The following is a 25,185-nucleotide window of genomic DNA, read 5'->3' as shown; positions in this document are numbered from 1 at the left end:
GGCCTGACAGGTGTTTTGTTTGTGAATAGATTGGCCCAGTTTTTCTTAATGGGCACAAAATATCCACCTCTAAAGACTTCAGGCATATTCTGGCCGCTGTTTTACTATGCAAGAAACTGGGGCTGCTTTCTGTCTTTAAGAGCATGTTTTTTTCTCTATTTCTCCTTTGGGGAAATATAATATTCTGCCTCTTTGATATTCCCCAAATTATTTCATTCTCTGGGAGGGGCTGCGTAATTACTTCTTACAAAGCAAAAAGTTATATGTGTTGGTGTGCTTCAGAAAATGTTCATTATTCTCAGACAATCACAGGAGCTAGACCGACTTGACAAGATGACCTGCGATAGATGTTAGATTGCGCATGTTGAAGCAGACGGATGTTAGTGCAACTGTCAGAAAGTGAATGCACCTGGTTAAAGTTCTTTGGGGTTACAGTTGTTCAGAGCAGTTTATCAATGGAATCTCATCAGCTAGTTAAGAACAAAGTTCAGAAGCCTGGTGATTCAAATGACTGCTGTTTGCAAAGAGCTTTGTCTGGTTAAAATGAGCTTTATACTCAGGCCATAGGCCACGACAAAAGTTGCTTCATGTGCATGAAAAGTATGGAGAACATACGACTTTATAAGAAGAGGACACTGGAACTATTCCAATTTAAGTGTGCAATGCTAAATTAGTAAACAAATTGCTTTAAATCAGGTATGCAATACAGTCCTTATCTCTGGTCCATCAATGATACATCAACTTTGCACAATCTGGAGATAACAATATAAGGCCAAGGGTGCCTTTGGATAGTACCTATCATGTTCATCAGAAAGGTTCATATGGTAGAAAATGGGTATCCTGCTGGGTTAATTCACCAATTTCAGAAAAGAAGCTAAGTTTGAAAGGAAAACACATTTCTGTTTAAGGAAACTCTGGCAATTAATTACTTGTCATCCTTAAATGCCTTATTATTTTGATTGCCAGTATCTTTGCCTTTAAAATTTTAGGTGGCTAATGATTCCTGTGATTATTCTTAGTAGATCTACACTAAATGAAAAAGCAGTTCAGTGATTCAAAGATTCTGATAATAAGAATGTGGAAGTTTCCAATGAAGTTCTTAATTATACCAGCTTAAGCCTATAGTATTTGATTTGCTTAGAAATATCAGAAAAAGACTTAATGATGTACTACAGATTTGCATAAGAGGGAGCTATATAAGGGTTTTAATATCAATATCTTTTCAGAGCTTCTGTGATCACCAATGAAGTTAACTTTCCCTTGGACATGCTTTGGCAGAGGAATTTCCCTCATAAAGTTGTATGGAATGGTGAAGATGGGTGAAGTAGATAATTTTTCAAAATTCTTAATAGGAAGCCTGGATTAAAATAAAAGAAATCCATAAATGAATATAAAACAGACACATGTTAAGCTTATCTAATCTTTGCATAGTACTATCAATAAAATGTAGAGAAAGTCAATACAATTTCTTTTCTTGGCAATGTCAGAAAAAAATCAGCATCAGGTGAACATTGTAAGCCTATTATTTGATACTGGATTGTTGAGTCAGTCGCTACAGTTCACCCTTATAGACCTTTTTTTAATTTTATTAAGTGGGTAAGTCCAAAAGTTTCTCTATATTTCAGAACCACTGCTAAATGAGGAAGAATTTACTGTATCTGAATTTTAACCCCCCTTTTTTTACTACTAACAATTAGCTGTGTCAGTATCTAGATGACATACTTCTAACCCTTGACCTATTTTGCTTTTTATAAATAAAGGTAATCAGTATTAATGACTAGGATCTAGTCAGTATATCCTACTAACAATATTGTCTCTTTTTAACTGACTGAAATTGTATCTACAGGAGTTGCAAACATTGCACATATTGTTTAAAGCTTATTTGCAAACTATTCCTTCTAAATCACTCAAAGGTTTGCTGGTACAAGGACACTCAACATCTAGGAGGGGATAATCCACCAGGAATGTAGTTAGTTCATAGACTTTTCCATGAAAAGAAATATAGAGATATGTTTGTCTTTTCTCAATTTTGTATGTATGTCAAGTTGATTAAATTTCAGAATTTTTGAGAGGTTTACGTATTTCTCCATTGTTTGCCTGTTACACAGTTTTGGAAACTATAGGTAGTCCTTGACTTACAACCACAATTGAGCCCAAAATTTATATTGTTAAGTGAGACATTTGTTGAGTGGGTTTTTACCCCATTTTACAATCTTTCTTGCCACGGTTGTTAAGTGAATCACTGCAGTTGATAAGTTAGTAACTTGGTTGTTAAGTAAATCTGACTTCCCCATTGACTTTGCTTGTCAGAATGTTGCAAAAGGGGAATCACATGATATTGGGAAAAATGGTCATAAGTCACTTTTTTCAGTGCCATTGTAACTTTGAACGGTCACTAAATGAATTGTTATAAGTTGAGGACTACCTGTATTTGTTTCTAATTTATAAATTACTTTTCCTTTTATATATAATTTTCATTAATACCATATATACAAAAGATGACTAAAGAATCTTAGTTATTACACACACAGAGATGTAATGGAAAAAAATTAATAAAAGATTACACAATCTATATAAAAAAGGATGTATTGTATGTATGTATATTTGTTCCAGCATAACTCTGGAAAGGCTTGAGCAATTTCAACCCAACTTGATACATAGATGACTTACCATCTGGAATCATATACTGTGGGGGTAAGATGCTCCTAGCACCCCTAGGGGTGTGTGTGTATGTGTGTGTATTCCACATAACTCTGGAACACCTCCAGCAATTTCAACCAAACTTGGTATACAGATGACTTGCCCTCTGGAAACAAATTGTGTGTGTGTGTGTGTTCCAGCATAACTCTGGAATGCCTGGGTCATTAAGGAGAGTGAGTGCAGCGTCCTAAAGCAGCAATTGTTTGTGATGTCAGTTCCTTCGCAGCTTCCTCTGGAAAGCCAGCCAGGGGAAGTGCCTAATGGATTTGGGACAAAGTGCCAGGATCATAGATAGGGTGGAAAATAGGAACGCATGGGAGAGAAAGGGCGAGGGCAGGGATGATGGACATGGGAGTAGGGGGAACAATAAGCCCCTCCCAATGGCTCCCTATCAGACAAACGCTTTGACGTTTATAAATACCAGGCAACGCCGGGTTATCAGTTAGTATCTAATAAATCACAAGAATGTTACCTTTTTGCTATTTTTTCACTAGTATTTATATTTGCTATCATATCTGCTATTCATTTCACCCTTCATTTTGATTATCTTTTTCATTCTCAGCTTCTTTAAACTCAAATTCTCTTCCATTTCATCTGTGAAATTAGAAATTCAGCATTTTAAACTCACATTCAAACTAAAAGTCAGTCACTCCTAGCCAACTCACCTTACAGGGTTATTGTGAGAAAAATGGGAGGAATGTATGTTGGATATGTTTGCTGCTTATTTATAAAAAGAAGGCAGGATACAAATAAATAAAATAATCATTTATCCTGCCCGCACCATATTGCAGCTCAGCTCAGTTGACCGGTGGTGAGAGCAGTGGAGCAGAGCCCTGATGAGCCAGGTGCTGAAGCTGACCAGGCTGTTTGCTGCAAGGACACTAGCCAGATGAATATCGGATGGATGCTGGGAAGCAGAGGCAGATTTCCCCCCCTTGTTTTCTTACTCTAAAGCTAATGTGCATTTTATGGTCCGGTATGTCTTATAGTGCTAAAAATACGGTATATAATCCCTACCAAGAACTTCTGAGCACAATATTGTAACTTCAAATAATCTAATAAAGATTCTTAGTTCACTACTATCTCATATCACTAGAGTTGTTCCCCTTTGAAATAAGATTGGCATTCATGTCTCTAATAGTAATCTACTACTGGTGACAGCTGCCTTTACAATATATCTAGGAAAACATTTGTCTTTTCCTTAAGTAGCATCTAATCTATTCCAGATAATTCTTGGCTAACCTCTCTTTAAGTCTTATTAAGCCAGAGAACTGTTCTTCTGGCATGATGTTATATTTCAAGATTATATTGCAGTGAGAAAAGTAAACATAACAAAATGGACGCTGCATCTCTAAACCATTCCGCCTTTTAGATACGACCAGAATCAACTCAGCATGTCTCTTTGCCTAATCCCATCAGACCCAAATTGACCCTCCCTACCCCAGACAAGTCTCAGTCCCTACAATCCCATCTGTATCAAAGAATAGAAGCCGCCTCACCACCTCACAGCATAGCCCAAAGGCAGCTCTATGAAAGGGGGTTTGTAATGTATTTGAATTTTAGGAGGGAAAATTGGGCGGGAAAATGCACGTTGCTGATTGGCTGATGCCTCAGCCAAAATACTATTTAAAGAGGGGTTTTTGCCTGTTGACTTTTGCTGGGATCACAATAAACCAAAGAGCTGTTGTCACTTGTATCGTCTCCTGCCTCTTCATTGCCCGAACTTAACATTGGTGATGAAGGTGGGATATTGAAGGCAGTGAGACTAGGAAAAGGGCTGAAGGAGCAATGTAATTTCAAACCCAGCCAGTATCAAGGGCGGATACATAGCGATGTCTAGCTATACGCTGCCAGCGCTATTCGACCCAGCCAAGGAGAAATGAGGGTCGTACATGGCTCGTTTTGAATGTTTCCTCGAAGCTAACGAACTGCAAGGAGTATCGGATAATCGGAAGCGCGCTTACTTCCTGAGCCACTGTGGGCCAGAAGTCTTCGATACCGCCGAATCGCTGTTGGAACCAACGCCAGTACAGTCGGTGCCATGGCAAATGCTACAGACGACGCTACAAGCACACTATGCGCCGGTGCCATCGAAGTTTGTACAACGGTTCGAGTTGAGGCAAAGAGTTCAGCGAGAGGGTGAATCGATAAGCGTGTACATGGCCGCATTAAGGAAAGCCACAAACCACTGTGAGTATAGAGACTTGGAGGACTCTTTATTAGAACAACTCATTTGTGGGGTCAGGGACATCCGACTACAGAGGCGGCTGCTGTCGAAAAGCAACATAACCCTGGCGATAGTCCTGGATGAGGCCAGGGCACACGAGATGTCCACCAAAGCGGCGGAAACCTTACAAAAGCCGAACACGCCAAATGCCGCGGCGAAAGCAACGCCAGTCCACAGTGAAGAAATCCAGGCCGAATCGGACGGTGAAGAAGAGGAAGAGGTTTTCCACACCGGGAGGCCGCAGAGAGGCGACTGGGACGAATGCGTGAGTTGCGGAGGCCAACACCAACGACGGAATTGCAGGTTCAAAGAGGCAATTTGTCGGCGGTGTGAAAAGAAAGGACACATAGCTCAGGCCTGCTGAGCGTCTTAACCTTCCCGCCCAAAATTCAAACCGGCAAATCAACAGGGCGCTGGATCCGCGAAGCGGCCAGGGATTGTTCAGTTCAAAAAAGGCGCGAAGTTGAATCAGACCACTGTGAGAGTGGGCCACGCATCGACACGGCTAGAAAAGAAAATATTTACCAAGACATACATCGAAGGAGTGCAGTGTAAAATGGAGGTGGATACCAGCTCATCAATCACGATTATGTCTTGGGACACAATCGCAAGGGACCTGCCAGACGTCGCGAAATGCCAGCTGCAACCCCAAAAGCTGAGAGTGCAAGACTACCAGGGGAACCGAATCCCTGTTCGAGGAGTCACGTCCGTCAGAGTGAAATATTCAAGAAAACCCTGCCGATCACCATCGTAGATGGAAACCTGCCCAGTTTGCTAGGTCTGGACTGGTTCCGAGCCTTGGGCATGGAAGTAACCGGGGTTCACAGAAGCGGAGTCAACCTGAAGGACGAATTGTTGAGAGAATTCGAGGAAGTTTTCCAAGACTGCCTGGGCAAGTACGTGGGGACCACCATTTCATTCAATTTGGACCCCCAGGTGGCTCCCATTAGATTAAAAGCTAGGAGGGTCCCGTTCGCCCTCAAACCCAAGATTGACAGGGAACTAGACAAATTAGTAAGCCAGGGAATACTAGTCCCCGTCGACCATGCAAAATGGGAGACACCAATAGTGACCCCCGTCAAACCAGACGGATCAGTCCGGATTTGTGCTGACTATAAGGCAACGCTTAACAAAGCATTGCAAAAGAGTGCTTACCCTGTTCCCGTAGTGCAACATTTGTTGCACTCGTTAGGACAGGGACAGGTTTTTGCCAAACTCGATCTGGCTCAAGCCTACCAACAATTACCAGTTGACGACGAAACGGCTGAAGCGCAGACGATTGTCACACATCGGGGCGCTTTTAAATGCACTCAACTTCAATTCGGAGTTAGTGTAGCCCCCGGGTTATTCCAAAACCTAATGGAACGACTCCTACAAGGTCTACCGGGAGTAGTTCCATATTTCGACAATGTACTGGTATCAGCAGAAAACTTGGAAGAATTAGGGGTCAAATTGCGGAAGGTTTTGGGCATTTTCAGGTCTGCGGGGCTTAAGGTTAAACTCAACAAATGCCAGATAGGAGTTGAATCTGTAGAATTCTTGGGTTACCGGATAGATAAAGAAGGCATCCACCCAACTGAGAGCAAAGTGCGAGCCATTAGAAAGGCTCCAACCCCAAAAAACAAAACAGAATTACAAGCATTTTTGGGGCTTGTAAACTTCTATGTGGTATTTTTAAAAAATAAGGCAATGGTAGCCGAACTGCTACATAAACTGCTAGCGAAAAAATCTGTTTGGACTTGGGGCAGGGTTGAGGCTAAGGCATTTATTTATTTATTTATTTATTTATTTATTTATTTATTTATTTATTTAAATTTTTATACCGCCCTTCTCCCGAAGGACTCAGGGCGGTATACAGCCAAAGATAAAAACAGCTAGTATACAAAGTTAAAATATCAATTTAAAATACCTATTCAATAGTGGCCGAATTAAAACCGTCAGATTGACCTAACCTAAAATACCCCATATAAAATTACAAAGGATTAAAAATTTAAAATTTAAAAAATCAGTCCAGTCCCGTTTGGATAAATAAGTGAGTTTTTAATTCCTGGCGAAAGGTCCGAAGGTCAGATATTTGGTGCAAACCGGGGGGAAGGTCGTTCCAGAGAGTAGGTGCTCCAACAGAGAAGGCCCTTCCCCTTTGAAGGCGTTAAGAATCTCTTGTCCAGCGATAGCCTTCTAATTCAGTACAATGGGACGTTGCCACTAGTACTAGTTTGTGATGCATCACCCTACGGGGTAGGGGCTGTCCTCAGCCACAGGTTACCGAACGGTTCAGAAGCCTCTATCGCATATTTTTCCCGCATGATGTCCGCAGCGGAAAGGAACTACAGCCAACTAGACCGGGAAGCCCTGGCTATAGTTTCTGGGGTTAAAAAATTCCACGAGTACCTGTTTGGGTGGCAATTTGAAATAGTCACAGACCACAGACCTTTATTGGGACTCTTGGCGGGGGACCGTCCAACACCGGTTGCATTATCACCCAGGCTGACCCGTTGGACTATTTTCCTGGCAGCATATTCGTACAAACTGTCTCACCGACCGGGCAAGGATTTGGGACATGCGGACGCTTTAAGTAGATGCCCGTTGCCAGAGACTATTGAAGACCCGACCCCAGGGACGCCCATCTTGTTAATTGACTCTTTGGACTCTGGCCCAGTCACATCTAGGAAGTGACTAGGGCATCTTACAAAGACATTGTCGTAAGAACTGTGATCGGTTGGGTGCAGAGGGGATGGCCCACTGCACCGGGGGATCGTTTCAAAGAATTTACAAAAAAGCGTTCGGAACTGTCGGTACAAGGGGGTTGTCTGTTATGGGGGGATAGAGTGGTTATTCCGGAGAAAGTATGAGAGCATGTGTTGGAACTATTGCATGTGGGCCACCCGGGGATTATGAGGATGAAAAGCCTAGCGAGAAGTTACATGTGGTGGCCACAAATGTATAAAGACATTAGCGCCGGGTAGGGAAATGCCAAGCATGTCAAGAATCAAGGCCACTACCCCCAACAGACCCCATAAGGGATTGGGAGAAACCCCAGGGTCCTTGGTCCAGGATCCATATAGATTTTGCCGGGCCGTTCCATGGGCAGACCTTCTTAATTGTGGTAGATGCCTACTCGAAGTGGTTAGAAATTTTACTCATGAAAACCACAACAGTGGAAGCTGTAATCACAGTCTTGAGACATCTATTTGTGACATACGGGTTGCCCGACACTCTAGTGTCTGATAATGGCCCACAATTCACGGCCACCCAGTTTGAGGGGTACTTGGCAGAAGAGGGCATCCGACATGTCCTCTCGGCGCCTTTCCACCCGGCGACGAACGGACTTGCAGAACGTTTCATACGCAGTGCCAAGGAAGCACTATCTAGAATTAGTCCAGGAGATTGGCAATCCAAAATTGATACCTTCCTGGCAACATAGAACATAGTCCAACATAGAACTCCCTGTGTGACCACCAGCCGCAGCCCATCGGAGTTATTAATGGGTAGAAGACTCCGGTGCCCCCTAGATCGGTTAAACCCAACATACTCCCCTGATGGGTACCAAAGCACAAAGGGAAGAACCAGAACAATGACAACAGGTGACCCGGTATGGGCACATAACTATAATGAGGGCCCAGCGTGGCTAAAGGGAACAATTGTAGGAGTGCCGGGCCCAAAGTCATACATAGTGGACATGGGGGATGGCCGAGTGTGGAGATGCCACATAGATCAATTACGAAAAAGAATACAAAACAATCCAGAAATCAAACAGCCAGACCCTGACTACCCAATATTTGAACCAACAGCTAACTCAACCCCGAGGCGATCGGAGGACTTAGCTGAGTCTGAAGAAGTCCAGCGACGCCAACCGGCTCCTCCAGAGGACAGCAGGGACGACTCTGCCAATAATCCAGGGCCGGATGGCCCAGAGGAGGAGCTGGGAGGAACAAACAGTCCCTCCGACCAGCTCGACTCACTCCCAGGGAATGAATTGCGCAGGTCAGAAAGAGTTAGGAGACGCCCTGTCTATCTGCGTGACTACGTGGAAAAATAACATGCAAATGTTATGCAAAAAACTATGCAAATATGGTAAAATATGTTCTGGGAGGGGAGGAGTGTAATGTATTTGAATTTTAGGAGGGAAAATTGGGTGGGAAAATGCACGTTGCTGATTGGCTGATGCCTCAGCCAAAATACTATTTAAAGAGGGGTTTTTGCCTGTTGACTTTTGCTGGGATCACAATAAACCAAAGAGCTGTTGTCACTTGTATCATTTCCTGCCTCTTCATTGCCCGAACTTAACAGGGTTGCAAAATAATAAGTGGAGCAATCCCAACCTTCCATCCTGTATTAGCAGATGACCTTTCCATCTCTTCTAGCAATGGACTTCCCCAGCTCTGCTGCCCTCTTAAAAGGTCTATTTCACCTAATAATAAAATTTACTGCAGGGACACTGACCAAGCACCTGCCTAGCTTCCTCAAATGGACTAGCCAATCAGATTCCTAGAACAATCCCATCTTGTAGCCCTCAACTTCTATAAAAAAATATTTGCTTTTGCATTGTTCAGGATCCCTTTCTTCGATGCTCATTATAATAAACATGGTTTTTTCTTAGTATTGTGCTCCTTACTTTGGCAAAATTCCCCAGCAATATTCCATGGCCAACATTAGTAAAAATATGTGCCCTTTAATTTGTATACTATTTTTGAATATGCTTACAAATTCACTCAATTTTTAGAACTATATGACAGTATTCAATATAAATAATTCCGTCTTAGTTGAAAAATATACATGAGAAATCAGTTTACTTTCATGTACACCTAAAAAGGCATATTGTACCTTTGCTTAAGCTAACTTAAAACTATGGAGACTGAAAGAACTTTGGTCACAGTTCCTTCTACTAGTCTTTAGTGTTTTAAGCAGACTTTTGAGAGTTAATCTGTGCTTACAAGTAGTTTTCGACTTACCAGTTTGTTTAGTGACCATTCAAAGATACAACAGCATTGAAAAAAGTGACTTATGACAATTTTTCAGTTACAACCATGATCATGTGATCTAAATTCGGACGCTTGACAACTTGTTCATATGCATGATGGTTGCAGAGTCCCAAGGACACATGAAACCCTTTTCTGACCTTCTGACAAGCAGTCAATGCGGAAGCCAGATCCACTTAATAAGTGGGTTACTAATTTACCAACTGCAGTGATTCACTTAACAACTGTGGCAAGAAAGGTCATAGAATGGGGCAAAACTCACTTAAATGTCTCACTTAATAACAGAAATTTTGGACTCAATTGTGGTCGTAAGTTGAGGACTCCCTGTATTAACTGCTCACTAGTGGCAGGATTTTTTCAATTTCTTTTATATTCAATTTGTCTCCAAGTACAAGAGAATTATGGCATGTATCATATTTATCATAGCATAGTCTGATGTAAGCATTACAGTCTTTCCATATATTCATAAAATAAGTTGTCAATATTAATTGTATGCCTTTTCCTAATGTTGCTTAAGCTAAAGGGAAATTACACACTGGGTATGTAGGTTTGTGTTTAGATTTTGTTATGCACTGCCCTCTTCTGGAAAGAAACATAATACATCCACATATCTGAGGTACAGTGATATTTAAGGTTTTTTTTATCAGGGGTTAATGCTCCAGTTCGGACCCGATTGGCCGATCCAGTAGTGATGGCGGCGGGTGGTTGAGAGAACCAGTAGCAAAAACCCCTGCCCCCCCCACCCATGCCCCCCCAATGCCCGGTTGCCCTCTTCCCTGCTTGCTGCTTTTAAAAAATGCTTTTAAAAGGCAAAAAAAAGGCTGTGACTATCCCAGCTGAGCTGCCTGATTATCAGAGCCTTTTTTTACTTTTAAAAGCATTTTTACTACTTATTCAGCCAAATAGATTGTTAAAAAACTGCTTTTAAAAGTAAAAAAAAAAAATTGCGTGCCACAGCTGGTCACACACCCCCACGCACTGTTCTACTTACACATGCCTCCTTTTGGTGCGCACTGCGCATGCGTGCACAGCGCCCATGCACAGCCAGCGTACCGGTAGTAAACCGGTTCAGATTTCATCACTGTTTCTTATGTATAGGATCCTCTGTCATTAATTCTCCATTTGTTAGGAGAAATGGCTAGGGGGCAAATATAGAAAATTCAGCAATACCTCCATTTTTCTCTATACAGATTTTAGAAACTCAATTCTAACATCCATAGTTTGCAGAGGTGGAAAGCACGTAAGCAGCCTTTATATTCACTGAACTGAATATTATCCAAAACTTTGTTAATCCCTAATCAAGAATAATTAAGTATTGATCATTTTTAATCAAGCTATAGGATCCTCGGATGAGGATCCTTTTCTGAGTGACAGGCTGGTATCCTTTTCTGAGTTATCAAAATGGTAGCTATATTAGCCATAAGAACTCAAGAGTTAAAAAGCCACAGAAACAATAATTTATTAACCATTTTAATAACAGTAAGATTTTGAATTGATTAAAATTCTTAAACATGCTAAATAGGAATGGAAATATGTGAAATAATAACAGAATTTTTTTAAAGATTAAGCAAATTATATATACTTAGGAGCAATTTGAATGTTTTCTGCTGTAATGTGGGATACAAAAGAGGCATTGAGTTTCCACAAGGACATTCTCCAAAGAGGCTAGAAAGAATACATTCCTCTTACAGAGGAAATACCGAGAATGGTCTCTTCTCTTTTGAATATCTTAATACACAAGCCAAAATGTTGTAATGGATAACATATTGGTCTAACAATTGGGAGACCAATTCAAGTTCTCCGTCAGCCATGGAACAGATCATGGAGTGATTTCAGGTTAGTCACTATCTCTCATCCAAGCTATCCCCTATGAAAAAAATGGGAAGTAGTTTTGTATACAGTTCTGAAGTCCTTGAGGAAAAATGGGGTATAACTCTACTAAACGTTTAGATATGCATATATATTCAAAAATAAAATCAGGCTTACTGGAACTTAGAGTGAAGAAGGTATTGAAGTACAGCCTGATTAGAAATGAATTTAAAGCAGGATTTGAGAGCAGAGGAGGAAATAATAACACTACTTCTAATGTTTTCTCTCGAAATATGAACTTCAGAATAATGATTATAATGTATATTAAAATAGTCTACAATTGTTATAGAGACACAGAACTCAAGACTCCAGGGCCATGTTAGTCCCTTGCTTGCAACTTCTGTACTCCTCCAAAAGCTGATGTCAAAAACTGATGTTGGATGATACCTTAATCATTTAAGTAATTCATCATGTTAGTGGTGTTCATCAATTTTGTTTTCAATTAAATGAAGTGTATTTCAATTCAATTAAATGAAGTTATTATAAGCAACCTAGAACTAAGGAGAAATTTCCTGACAGGAAGAATAATTAATGAGTGGAACAACATGCCTTCAGAAGTTGTAAATGCTCTAACACTGAAACTTTTTAAAAGGAGATTGGATAACCATTTGTCTGAAATAGTATAGGGTTTCCTGCCTAAGCAGGGGGTTGGACTAGAAGACCTCCAAGGTCTCTTCCAACTCTTATTCTGTTCTATTCTATTTTGACAGTGCTTGGATTATTTACTTGTTGGAAGTACAGTCTTAGTTTTCATTCAATACCAAGCACAGTTTTCAGGCTATGCCGGTTCCTGATTTATATATCCTTTCTTGGAGATACACTTATTGTATTTTGTATATGTAGCTATATATATAAAAGCAAATATCACTCACGCATTAATCACGAAATCTCCAGAACTGTAAAGCCTACAAACTTGAAATTTGCCACGTATGTTACTCTTGGCTTCTAGGTGATCACTAAGAAAGGATTTTTCGGAATGACCATCAGAGCATTAGTATTTCCTATATTATTATAACATGCTCTAATGCTAATTAATGTTCAAGTCCCCCTCCCAATTTGGAGAGAACGGGATAGCATAGGGCAGGCTTCTGTGGGGCAAGCCTCATGGAGAAAAGGGGCTAGAAAGCCTGACGGAGAGAAGGGGATAGGATAGGATACATTTCTGTGGGGCAAGGCTGAGGGAGAGAACGGGAGAGGCTTCTATGGGGCCAGCCTGAGGAACAGAAGAAGAGAGGAGAGGCCGATTGTAACTACTCATTAATTTTCATACTCTAAATGTGGATTTATCAAGCCCGAGCACATAGTTTCATAGTGAAGCACAGGCGTCTAGCTAGCATTCAGATAAGATTGGTTTCTTAAGTATCTAGTTCTTTTAAAACGTGTATATATTTTTCTCCGGGCATTCTAAGATTTATTTTTCTTACTTTAACCCTTCCTTCTGACCATTTTATCTACTTTTCCCTGGTTGTTTCTCATTGGACAAAAGCACTAAAGGCAGGAAATGGCTACATAAAGAAATGATATGAAACAGGGAAAAGATGAATGTGTTTCTGCTTATTTTCTCTATGCTCTAAAATATACCCTTTATATTTTACAGAAACCAATTTTGACATAAGTGCGGGAGAATTTATCATATTATACATAAGAAAATTAGAGCTGGGTCAGATCAAAGCACTGCTAATTTTTTCCACTGGCTAAGCAGATGATTATGAGGAACCTATAAGTAGGGCATAAACAAAGTTATCTCACATATATTCCCCAGATGCTGGAACTGAAAGACATTATTCTGCTGGTAAATTAGAGAAATATATAGAGACAATATAAGGACTAATATATATTGATAGCTATGCTGGAGCCTGCCCTATACATTTTGGCATCCTAGGCAGTAGTTATATTCTATCCCCCCCATGGGGATAGAATATTATATAACTAATCATTCCTAACCAAATCTTCCAGTTTGGTTAGGAATTTCAAAAAGATCCCTCTTGTTTCCGTTTTGAGTTTCTGAACCTTTTTCTTTTGATTTTCAACTTTTTCTTTTCTTGGACATTTTCACTCTATTTACACAAATAGTTTAAAGTATATTAGCACCCACTGTTGTCATATAGCAACAATTCAACAAATTTAATACTTGAGTGAATGTCCTGACTCGTAAAGTCCACTGTTACTGCTTTTTATTCCTTGTTTTTCCACAGTCTTTTCAATTTTAGCGCTCCATAAAATTTGTTGTTTATAGGCTGATGCTTACTAGACTTTAGCCTATAGATGGCCCTGGATTTTGCCCATTTTATAGCTATATATCACCATTTTATATATATAAATATCACCAGCTGTCTATTAGTGCAGCTGGTGATAGCAAATACTTCTTAACTTTTGGATGTTTTCATTTCCCTCTTACTCTCTAAACTCTCTTCCATAACTTTCAGTGTTTGGATACAGGTAATGTAGATGACATTCCATGGGTAGTTATTTTGCATGTTTGCATAAAGGCATTACAGTCTTGGCAGATGCCCGCCACCCACCCCGATATTTTCAATTTTGCCTCTTCCACAATTGCTACATACTGAATTGCTAGGTTACTTGATTATCCACCAGCAACCTGAATTACAATCTGGTCAGTTATGATTAGTACAACGAATGTCAACATACTACCATATATCTTACATCTCAGCATTAGTAATTTGCACATTTCCCACATAAATAAAATCAGCATATTGCAACAGTCAGCTGTGGTTTAGTTAGAATTTCTCTTACTGGTTTATCTTCCATCTCTAAACTGTATTTATTCATTTATTATATTTTTTTAATTTTTCATCACTTTTCCCACTTTTTTAGGGAAACATGGGAGATAAAGAAATGAATTCAATATTTCTCAGGTGAGTTATAACTTTGCTCTAGGATACAAGGTAGTCCTTGACTTACAACCACCGTTAGGATCAGAACTTCCATTGCCAAGTTAAACAGTCACTAAGTGAGTCATCCCTGTTTTATGATCTCTTTTGCTGTGATCATTAAATGAATCTGGCTTCCCTCATTGACTTAGCATGTTGGAAGCTCCTGGGAATGTCACAAATGGTGAACATGCACCTCTGGTTGTTGTAAATACATATTTGTATTTATAAATATATGTTGCTTACCAAGTGCCCCAATGTTGGTAATCTGAGCACAGAGATGCTGCAATAGTCACAAGTGGGAGAACTGATCCTAAGTCATTTTTTCTTGGTGCTGTTATAAACTTTGAACAATCATTAAATGAATGGTTTTAAATTGAGGACTACCTCTAAAATAGAAAGATTACAGAATTTTTATCAGATTGTTTAAATGTTACTTTCACAGAAGATCTTGAAAGGGGGACATATACATGCCCACACACACAATTTAAGCAACAGAACAAAATATAAAGACACTTTCCCTATGTGAACTAAAAGTAAAGATTAACCCCTCATCACTTTTTTTTTTGGTATATGAACAAAAACACATTTGCCTTTTAGTCATTGGACTATGAACCTGGGCGTGTCATATTCAAACATCAACACAGAAGAAAGCTATTACATCTGTACACATTTACTGACTTTAATCTCTAACATGCCTTTTACTGTGGGCTACTTTTAAAAAGCTGTTACACTGAGCCGCATTTATCTGGCTTTAATCTTACAATATTTATTTACTATCGGCTACTTCAATGCATCCCATCTGTTGTAAGCAGAAATGTCAATAAATGATGGAGGTCAGGCAGAACATAGACCTACAATGCAATGCAAAGATTGCTTTGTCATGAGGACCCAGGAGGTTGTGAAATTACTCCTATCATTGAGGGCCCCTAGGAACACAGACTGTACTTAGTAGAAAGTAACATGATGCATCATACCAAGAATGCTGTAGTGTTTCCGGGTTGTAGTTCTGAGATAAGAGAATGGAGTTACACAACACACTGCTTATTAGCAGGAAGTAATCGAGGCATATAATAAACCAAATAAAGCAGACATACACAGAATGACACTGTTAGTCCTATAACTGCCTATTGATTGTGGAGAGAAAAATCCAGTTTTTGACATAATGTTGTTGATGAATATTTACCAAGTTATTTTCGTCTCCTAACAATCACATACATAGATTTTCTCCCTGATATATTAAGACTAGCCATAGTTAATTGATTATAATTGGCCAGTTCATACAAACACTAAGAATACATTAAAGAATGTTTTTGTTTTCATTAAACTTTAATTTTAATAAAATTTGTCTCCAAAATTTTTTATCTTCTTCAAAAACAAAGGGTTTTTGAAGTTGAGGGTATTTTGAGATTACACTTAAATTGATGTATCTTCTGATCTGTTTTGTTTGGTAAATAAAGCTATGTACAGATTTTCAAGAACAACAATAAAAAGGAGGGAGGGGAAACAAGGTATAGATTGGTTTCTTGGTATTATCTGTCATACTGCTGATGAAATTACCTAGGTGCCTCCCCTTTGTTGCCATTTGTGGTGAGCACATTGTGTTATTTATTTATTATTTAGCCTGCATAAGTGTTTAAACTATAATAAGCAAGCTTTCAGAACATGAAAAAACATTCCTTAGGCTCAATGTCTAAAGACAAAAAGATATATTTCTAAGATAAGGGTCTGTTTATATTAAGGGGGTGGGGTGGTAGCTGAATGATAGCGCTTGATGAGTTTAAATATACATGACTTGCTGGGGCAAAGCAAAAAACATGTAAATTTAGACATTTTACAAATAAAGGCTTATGGATAGGTACAAAAAAAAATTTCAGCAAAGAAAAGTTTGTATTTTTTTTGTACACATACACATATATACTGAAAATATATATATTCAGCCACAATATAAGGTATAAACAAAAATATAACAATGCAATTAAAAATCAGAAAAAGTATAATGAATGAATGACATTTGGAATTTAATAAAAATTAAAACTGTATCCATAAAATGTTGCTAGAGAACTAGCTCAACCTTTCAACATATTATTAAAGCTATTCCTCCATCTTCTCAGTTTTGGTACAGTGTGTTATTTTAATATATTTATATAATATGCTTAGATTCTTAATATTCTATTATATAGGTGCATTAAATATAGAGGAAAAAAGCAGGCATTATAACAATATTACTGTTTCAAATACTAATATTAGAAACATTCTAGTTGTTTCACTTTTCTTCAAAATTAAGTATAATGAATAATGAAAAGAGCATATATCAAAGTACTATTGTAAAAAATAGTTTTATCTTAAATTACTTGCCATTAAAATCTCCATCATGTTGTTTCATGGGATGTGTATGTGAATATGGATGCGTTTGTCTATGTGTTGACTGAATTGAAAATGAACAATTTTAAAATGCTAAAATATAAAATTTAAAAAGGGCAAAAAGGTAAAAAAGCTATTGGGTTTCTGACGTCCACATTGTATACATCCGCTAATTTGCAATATTTATGAAGACCATACTAGAATCTTGATAAATCTAGTATCAATCTAACATTGACAAAGTATTTTTGCAACATCACAATATCCTGTATTGGAGTCATAATTTTAGACCTTGTCTAAAAGCTGATTTAAACTTTCCCGTAACTGCCCATGGTAACTGTTGCATACCTACACCAGACGGGTTGATGGATAAGCATAGGTTGGGGATAGCTACAGATGGACTGATGCAAAGACCTCCCAAATTCCAACTGCACAGTTGTGGAAAGTGCAAGTCCTGCATGCTGATTGGTTGATCCAACTTCCTTTTCTGTGCCACCTAGCTGGAACATTAAAATTTGCAGCCTTATCACTGCAACAGCTATACAATTGTCTATGAGTGACAGATGCCTAATGTATGTTCTCCCTGTGCAAAGCCAGACAAATCTGTTCCACTCTGAATTGTAAGGTCATGGACTTTAGCCATAAGCTCCAGCCTTAATTACATTACTGAGAATATCATTACAGCTTAATGTTTATCATCTCATTACAAAACTGGGGAGATTTTTTTTTCCTGGGGGGGAGGGGAAGGCTTACTAAAAGGGAGAACAGATAGGCCTTGTAGTTCAGTATTATCTTTATTTCAACTGATAGGAACTCATTTGAATTTCTACAATGCACACAGTCTTGAACTTTCTTGTAAAATCAATCATCCTGAGTGGGCATTTCATTTTTACTAAGCTGGTATCTAAGCACAAGAGTACTGTTTGTTTTTAGTAAAAGTATCCAAAATGGAAGACTCAAGAATACAGAATTTAAAAAAAAATTAAAAAATTGGAAAGCTATGGCCTAGGACGAGAGTTGTTATATAGTCATGTTTCCTTTATGAATCTATTTGTCAACAGATTAAATATGATGTATTGATTCCATACTCTATAAAATTCCACATGAACTCTTTCTTAATATATAAAAACATACATGTTGACATTTATTTTGGAGGATCAAAATAAATTTAAAGATTTCAAACATTTTATTTATTCTTAATATAATTAACACCAAATAGTGTTAAATTTTAAATTCAATTGGGCTGTATCCAAAATTACATGAACATACAACAGAAAGTTATAATTTGATATAATCAAGAGAAAACAATTATTGTAAAATATTGTTTAATAAAAATAAAAGGATGTCAAAAGTTCAAGACTCTTACTTTTGTGTTAGGATGACATTAGTATACTATCTAAATCTCATTTCTTAGCATTTTTTGACCTGCAAACTAATTATAAATGACATTAAATTAAGGTAATGTCATAGCCTGTTCTCGGTTTCAGTTTATTAAAAACCTTGCCTCCTTTTTAATGATAGTCTAGCATCATAAGGTACATAAAGACAAGTTATTACTGTCTATAATAACATTTCCAATTTTAAGTAGCAATACTCATGTAATAAATTCTGATTTTTTAAAATCCACTTTTCAGTGTTCAAGACCTTTGCAGAATAGTTTATTGCTGTAAAGTTTAAATGTTTAAATAAATATGTGACCAACAGCACATCAGGAAATACAAAAATTAAAATAGCAAACATTCATGCATATTCACCCTGGCTCTGGGCCTGTTGAAAAATTCAGTTTTTAAAGGTTTTCCAAAAGTCTGCAGGCTTGGGGCTAATGGATTGGGGTTAGGGGGTATTGCTGTTATTTTTGAGGACAGAAACAATGACACTCTTGGCACTGCTTCTTGATGTAAAACACTGTCCCTTATTTTGCCCAATCTTATAATCTAGTCAGAAACAATATAAAGTAGAATATGTTTAATAAAAAGCATTTCAGTTGAATACCAGGTAAATAGCAAAGATATATATTGTCAGAGATGCTGACAGTAATTTGCTGATTTAGATTTTTTTTGTTACTAGTATCAAAATACATAGTCACAATTTCAAGTCCAGTCATTATGTTTTCACAAAATATTTCACAATGTTTTCCTCATCTATTTGGTGTCAGTCACTGTGTTTCATGGAAACCACAAGACATCTGACTTACAATGAATTAGCAAGTACAATAGTTTCATCATTATATAGATCATAAGCAGAGCTAAAAAGCCAGTAGCAAGGAAGAATCTTAATGTACTTTATTGTTACTACACTCTTTGGCTGAATTATGAAATAAATGAAAATAAAATGTTTAAGAATAAATCTAAACCATCTTGGATAGAGATGTGGTGCCTTGTAAGTATGCATTATATATAAAGTGATATCTTTGTTTGCCTTTGCTTGTTTGTATTCCATTTATCTGTAATATAATATCCCTCTAAATGAGAGAAGAGAAAAAAATTGTGGTTGCTTGAACCCACATCATTTAGTCCCCCCTCCTCCGGTTTACACTATTGACTGCCTAGAATAATTGCTGAAATATCCCAGGTCCCAGATTTGGCTGTCCAATATCAGAATGTGTGTTAATTGGAGATGTTTCTGTTTGTTGGCATAGCTGTTGCTTATTGTGTGGCCTTAATTAGGTCAGATTCTTCAGAAGTGGTGTCTATGCAAATTCTTTCCCACAATTCTGTTTATTAAAAGAGCTTTAGAATTGCAAACACCAGTAAACGGCAAAAGAAAGGGAGAAATAGACCATAAGCTTACATAAACATCTGTCTAAATTAATTTAAATGAGTTAATCAAAAATCTGAAATAATTGAAACACATTTTTATTATAAAAGGAAAACTATGACCTGCTGAAGTGTACATGTCTATTCAATCTGCTGTTCAAGTGCTAATTTTATGGCACTGATGTTTAGATCCTTATTTTACTTTCTTTGGGCCAAATAGTCTTCCCAACAAAGGGTATGTTCAGACAACAGGGCCATTCTATAACATACCCTGAAATGTAAGGTTTAACTTATAAAGGTGAGCCGATCTTATGATTTTTGTTAGTTCAATCGCCTGACTAGTATTTTGGACTGTTTTCCCTGTTAATAATTTACATGCACCAAAATGTTCTCCTGAGTTGTTGAGGAGATGATGATGTTTTGGCAATGATTTTATTAATAAATGACGGACCTTTTCAATTGGAATGGTGTACAGCTTGCACCATGATGATTTGCACTGCAATCTTAAAACCTTGTTTCCACTGAAGAAAAAGCTTGTGGAAAGAGACCCCAAGCAATGAAACATAAAGGATTTGGAATTATTTTGGAATAACAGTATCATTCCGAGTCAGTAATTCTTAAATTTATTTCCTTGTCAAGACTCCTTCCCATTTTTAAAAATTACTGAGGCCTCAAGAAGAGCTTTTGTTTATATGGGTTATATTTTCAATATTTACTTTATTGAAAATTAAAATTCACACATTTACTACTACTGGTCAAGATTATTTGAAGGGATTTTAATATGGTTTATTATTTTTCAAAATAGACTGGCGAATTTTGATTCTGGGCACCCCTGAGGTGATTCTGGAGGACTCCCTGGGGTTTAGTAAGGACCACTATTTAAGAAACACTGTTGTGAGTACAGGTAATCCTCGACCAGCAACAGTTCATTTAGTGACCGTTCAAAGTTACAAGGGCACTGAAAAAAGTGAGTAATGACCATTTATGCACACTTACGACCTCTGCAGCATCCCCATGATCATGGGGTCTGGTTCATACTGTGTCCCAACCTGACCTTTTGCCACCTTTGGACAAGCAAAGTCAATGGGGAGGCTAGATTCACTTAACAACCCCGGTTACTAGCTCATTGACTGCAGTGATTCATTCAACAACAACTGAAAGCAAGAAACGGGGCAAAACTCGCTTAACACCAGAAACGTTGGGAAATCAACGGTGGTCGTAAGTCGAGGACTATCGGTAATCCTTGAGGAGCGGGGGAGGGAATCTCCGTTTAGCTTCCAGGCTGTTCAACTTACTCGGAAGTCAGTTTCTCCTCTCCCGTAAGCGCACTTAACGATTGAACCCTAAACGTCGAAAAGCGCAATACCGCCAAGTGGCTGACAAGAAAGGCTTCCGCCTCGAGGCCCGGGTCGAGCCCCGAGGCCACGCCGGCCCCCAACGGAAGGCCTCTACGCGCTGCTGCTTAGCGCCTCCTAGCGAAGCCCTTTTCGGAGGCGAGGCGCCTCGCTTTTTTCCCCCGGTGCTGCCGCCGCCACCGCCTCCTGGGCGGGCCCCGGATCCGCCTCCAGTTACCCGCTGAAAGGAACATGGTGGCCGCTTCCTCCCTCCTAAGCAGCAGCAGCAAAGGCAGGGGAGGCTCAGGCTCTCTTTGAGGGGCCGGGAAGCTGTGAGCGCGGCGTCGGCGAGTCAGCCAGGCCGAGGGACGTCTCTGAGCTGAGGAAGCCGAGGGAGTCCGGTATTTATCTGACCGACGCCAACGCCGCCACAGGTGCGTCGGGAGGAGGTTGGAGGAGCTGACAGGAGGCGTCTTTGGCTTCCCGGATGGCTGCCTTTCGCTCCTCCGTCTCCCTCGGCTTTTCCCTTTCTTCCCCCCCTCCCACCGCCGCCTCAGGTTTGGGGACACCGGCTTCTGCAAGGGCGGGAAATGCCCGCTTGTGCAGGCGGGACGGTGCTCTTTCTCGAGCAAGTACGCACTTGGCCGCCTGTTTCTTCCTTCGCTTCCCCACCCCGTCTCGCCTCGCCTCGCCTCGTCCTCCCTCCGCCTTGAGCGTTGGGATGCAAGAGAGAGCGCGAAGGGAGCGTGGTGCTGCCCCGCCGGCGTGTCCTCAAGGTGTCGGACAGGGCCGCTGGGAGGAGAAAAGCGGGATATTATTATTATTATTATTATTATTATTATTATTATTATTATTATTATTATTATTATTATTATTGCAACCGGGGCCGGGGTGGTTTTTGGGACTCGGAGCGGCCCTTGAAAGCGAGGGGCATCCGGTGGCAGCCCTTCCGTGCCGAATGTGGGGGGAGAGATTCGTCCCCTTCTTTCCTCCCTCCCGCAAATGGCATCTGCCTCTCACGTGTCCTTTTTTACCTGCGGGTTAGGGTTAAGAAGGAGCCCGGAGAAAGGCCCGCGATATTGTTTTCTTCATCTCCTTCCTCTTGGTTATTGATTTGAATTGATGCAACCGCGAAGGGGTCAGAGGGCATGCAAACTCTGGGTTGAAACGAGATTGACTAATAATAATAATAATAACAACAACAACAACAACAACAACAACAACAACAACAACAACAACAACAGAGTTGGAAGGGACCTTGGAGGTCTTCTAGTCCAACCCCCTGCCCAGGCAGTAAACCCTACACCATTTCAGACAATTGGTTATCCAACATTTTCTTAAAAATTTCCAGTGTTGGAGCATTTTACAACTTCTGCAGGCAACTTGTTCCACTGACTAGTTTGTGGTTCCACGCGTTGTGGAAATCCAGCAGTTATTCTCGCATCTTGTGTGAACCAGGCTAGGGAGAATCAAATGGCAGAAGGGCAGAGAGGCTGGGCTGCCTCTGAATCAATCCAGCTATAATGCAATTTATTTTGTGGGTCATAGTGTCTTGGGTGATGCTGCCAGTAAAAAGTTGAGTGGGAACTCTGCCCCCTTGTCCTGTAGAGAAAATCCTCCCTCTGTGTATAAAATTGATGTGTTGTGTTTGTGATGTAAGCTACGGTTTTCTGCTTGTTTATGTGGAAGCGCTGTTTAATTTAGTTAGACTTGCTTCTGGGTAGTAGGTTTGTGTGGAATTGGATTGTTATGAAGAATTGGCTTATGTGCTAAGTGGTTATGGCGACAGGGGGTAGCCTCTTGATTCTATGTAATCTATTCATTACTTTTGCATAGCTTTGGGGCAGGTGATAGCCAAACTGCCATATACTGGACTTCCACATGGTCAGCAAACTTCCCAAAAATAGTTGACTACAGGTTTATTTTAAATTAGATTTAAATTAAATTTAAATTATTTTAAATTAGAAAATCATTTATAGCTTAATCTGAAATGCTCATATAATTCCTGTTTAAAGCTCACTATAGGTAAGTCTTTTATTTTCTCCTTAATGCTACTTCCTCAGTAAGTCCTGGTTTCCTTAATGCCCAGGAGAGCAGAATTAGTTAACCCCCTAAGTGCTAGCATTAAAGATACCAACACCTGGGATTGATTTAAAATTGTTGTCTCTTTTTATCTTATCTGCAGTTTTGACTTCCTTGTTCCTCTTTTTGACTCTTAAGTGATTCATTTGAATTCCACAATAATAGGATTTTGTGGAAGAAATCTTAAATACTGTTTTCTAAGAAACAGAAAGTAAGCCAGTTAGTATGAAATCTGTTGGGTCACCTAATGAACATGTTAATAGTTTAACAAATATGATTGAGGTTGCATAAATAGTCCTCAGAAATGTTGCTTTAAATTTATCCTTAATGCGTAGAGTATCTGGGTGACAGTATTAAGGTCTGATTCAAGTGTCATGCTAATCTAATGTAGATATATGTACTGCACTCAAATGGATTAATACAATTCCCGAAACAAAACTGGCAAATTGAATTTTGACTTAGAGTGATGCATGAATTGAGCTATAGTTTGCTTACTGAGTGCTTTAACCCAAGCTGATTATATTTATTCATCTATTTATTTTCAGTATATCTTTAATGATGGGGGGGTTAGATAACAAGGGAATGAACATGGTTTTAAGCATGCATTGAATTGCAATAAAATTGTTGCCTGTTTTTTTCCATAATGCTTGATGTTTTCTATGAAAATGCTAAATCTGCCCTTTTCTTCTTCTATAACTTTGAAATATTTTTTATAGAATCTGTTGCTTTTGTTGTTGAAAGAAACCAATCACAAACATTATATGGAAGAATAGTTTGGTAGGAGTTTAGTTGTTGTGCATAGATGTAAGTTGTTATTTTAGATATCCAAGATTTTTTTTCAAGGTAATTCTGTTCCACTGATATATTGCTAGATGTTTTAATAATGATTTATAAGTGATATTTTTCTACAATTTAATATCAGGGCAGTACATATATATTCTGAATTTTGTTACTGAATAGCCTTTGTGTGTTTGTTCCTGGTTTACCAAATATTACTCAAGATGAGCTTTAAAAACGTTTCTCGTAACTACGTTTTAAAAAAAATAAAACAAGGCTACATGAAGGGTAAGCAGTGGAGACCCAAAAGTAAACAGTTATTTTTTATGCTCAGAAATTTTTAAAAATTCAGATTACAGCATTCTCATGTGGTATCTCACAGGATTCAAACTAAAGAACTTGCAAAATCTTGGGAGCAAATCTAACATTAATAATACATTGCTTGAAATAATATAAGAATTCAAATTTTCTTCAATAGTTGCATTGTATTCTTTTTAAAGATTTCTATTGGCTGGCCTATGGGTTGCCATTAAAAATACAAGGAACCACGTAATAAATAAACATGTAGTTTAAGAATATAATTGAAGTTTGTTATTACAAAATACAGAGTTGATCATGCACAATAATGCACATAACTATGGGGTTTGTTCCCAGTGATCACACCAGCTTTTTATTTTGTGCAATTATATATTTCATCCTATAGAAAGAGGGTTGCAGACCATGTCTCCTTTTAAGTATAATAAGCATACAAGTAATGACAACTCTTTTTCCCTAGCTATCCTCTGATGTCAGCAATTAGTTTCTCCAAGTGCTTTTCCCTACTCTGTAGCGTCTTTATCTATTAAAACCAGACAACCAACGTGAGGCAATAGTTAATGTATTAGAATAAGAATGGAAAAACTCATTTTTGCTTCACCTTCAGTCTTGAAAAATCCCTGAGTGACCTTGGGGCAGTCACTCAACAGATTATTGTGAGAAACAATAAGAGGAGAAAACAGTATGCTTATTGACTTGATTTCTGAATGAAAGACAAGATACAAATCTAATAAGCAAGCTAGTAAATCTTCATAGTTTTCACTAATTGTATTGGTATTGTTCTTTGATAAAGTAAAAAAGAAATTGCTGCCACTGTATAATTGTTACTGAATTTCTGTGTGACTAGACCTGATCTCAGGAATTCCATTCCCCAAGATCTGTATGGCCCCAACT

The 25,185-nt window shown here is 38.8% G+C and overlaps 1 protein-coding gene across 6 annotated transcripts in view; it reads left to right on the top strand.

The window, feature by feature from the left end:
* Positions 1 to 21,174: 21,174 nt before the first annotated feature.
* The window catches only part of DENND4C (DENN domain containing 4C), a 75,071-nt gene continuing 71,060 nt past the window's right edge, over positions 21,175 to 25,185 (top strand). Inside the window, exon 1 of one of the 6 annotated variants that reach the window (XM_058166265.1) lies at positions 21,175 to 21,551. The gene's annotated coding sequence lies outside the window, so the exon portion shown is untranslated. The remainder of the gene's footprint in view (positions 21,552 to 25,185) is intronic. The other 5 variants (XM_058166264.1, XM_058166262.1, XM_058166261.1 and 2 more) reach the window with 5 other exon arrangements.

This window comes from Ahaetulla prasina, chromosome 2, assembly GCF_028640845.1.
Source record: "Ahaetulla prasina isolate Xishuangbanna chromosome 2, ASM2864084v1, whole genome shotgun sequence".
Classification (NCBI taxonomy): domain Eukaryota; kingdom Metazoa; phylum Chordata; class Lepidosauria; order Squamata; family Colubridae; genus Ahaetulla; species Ahaetulla prasina.
The sequence above is the reverse complement of the archived record's forward strand: the minus strand, read 5'-3'. Positions and strand labels throughout refer to the sequence as shown.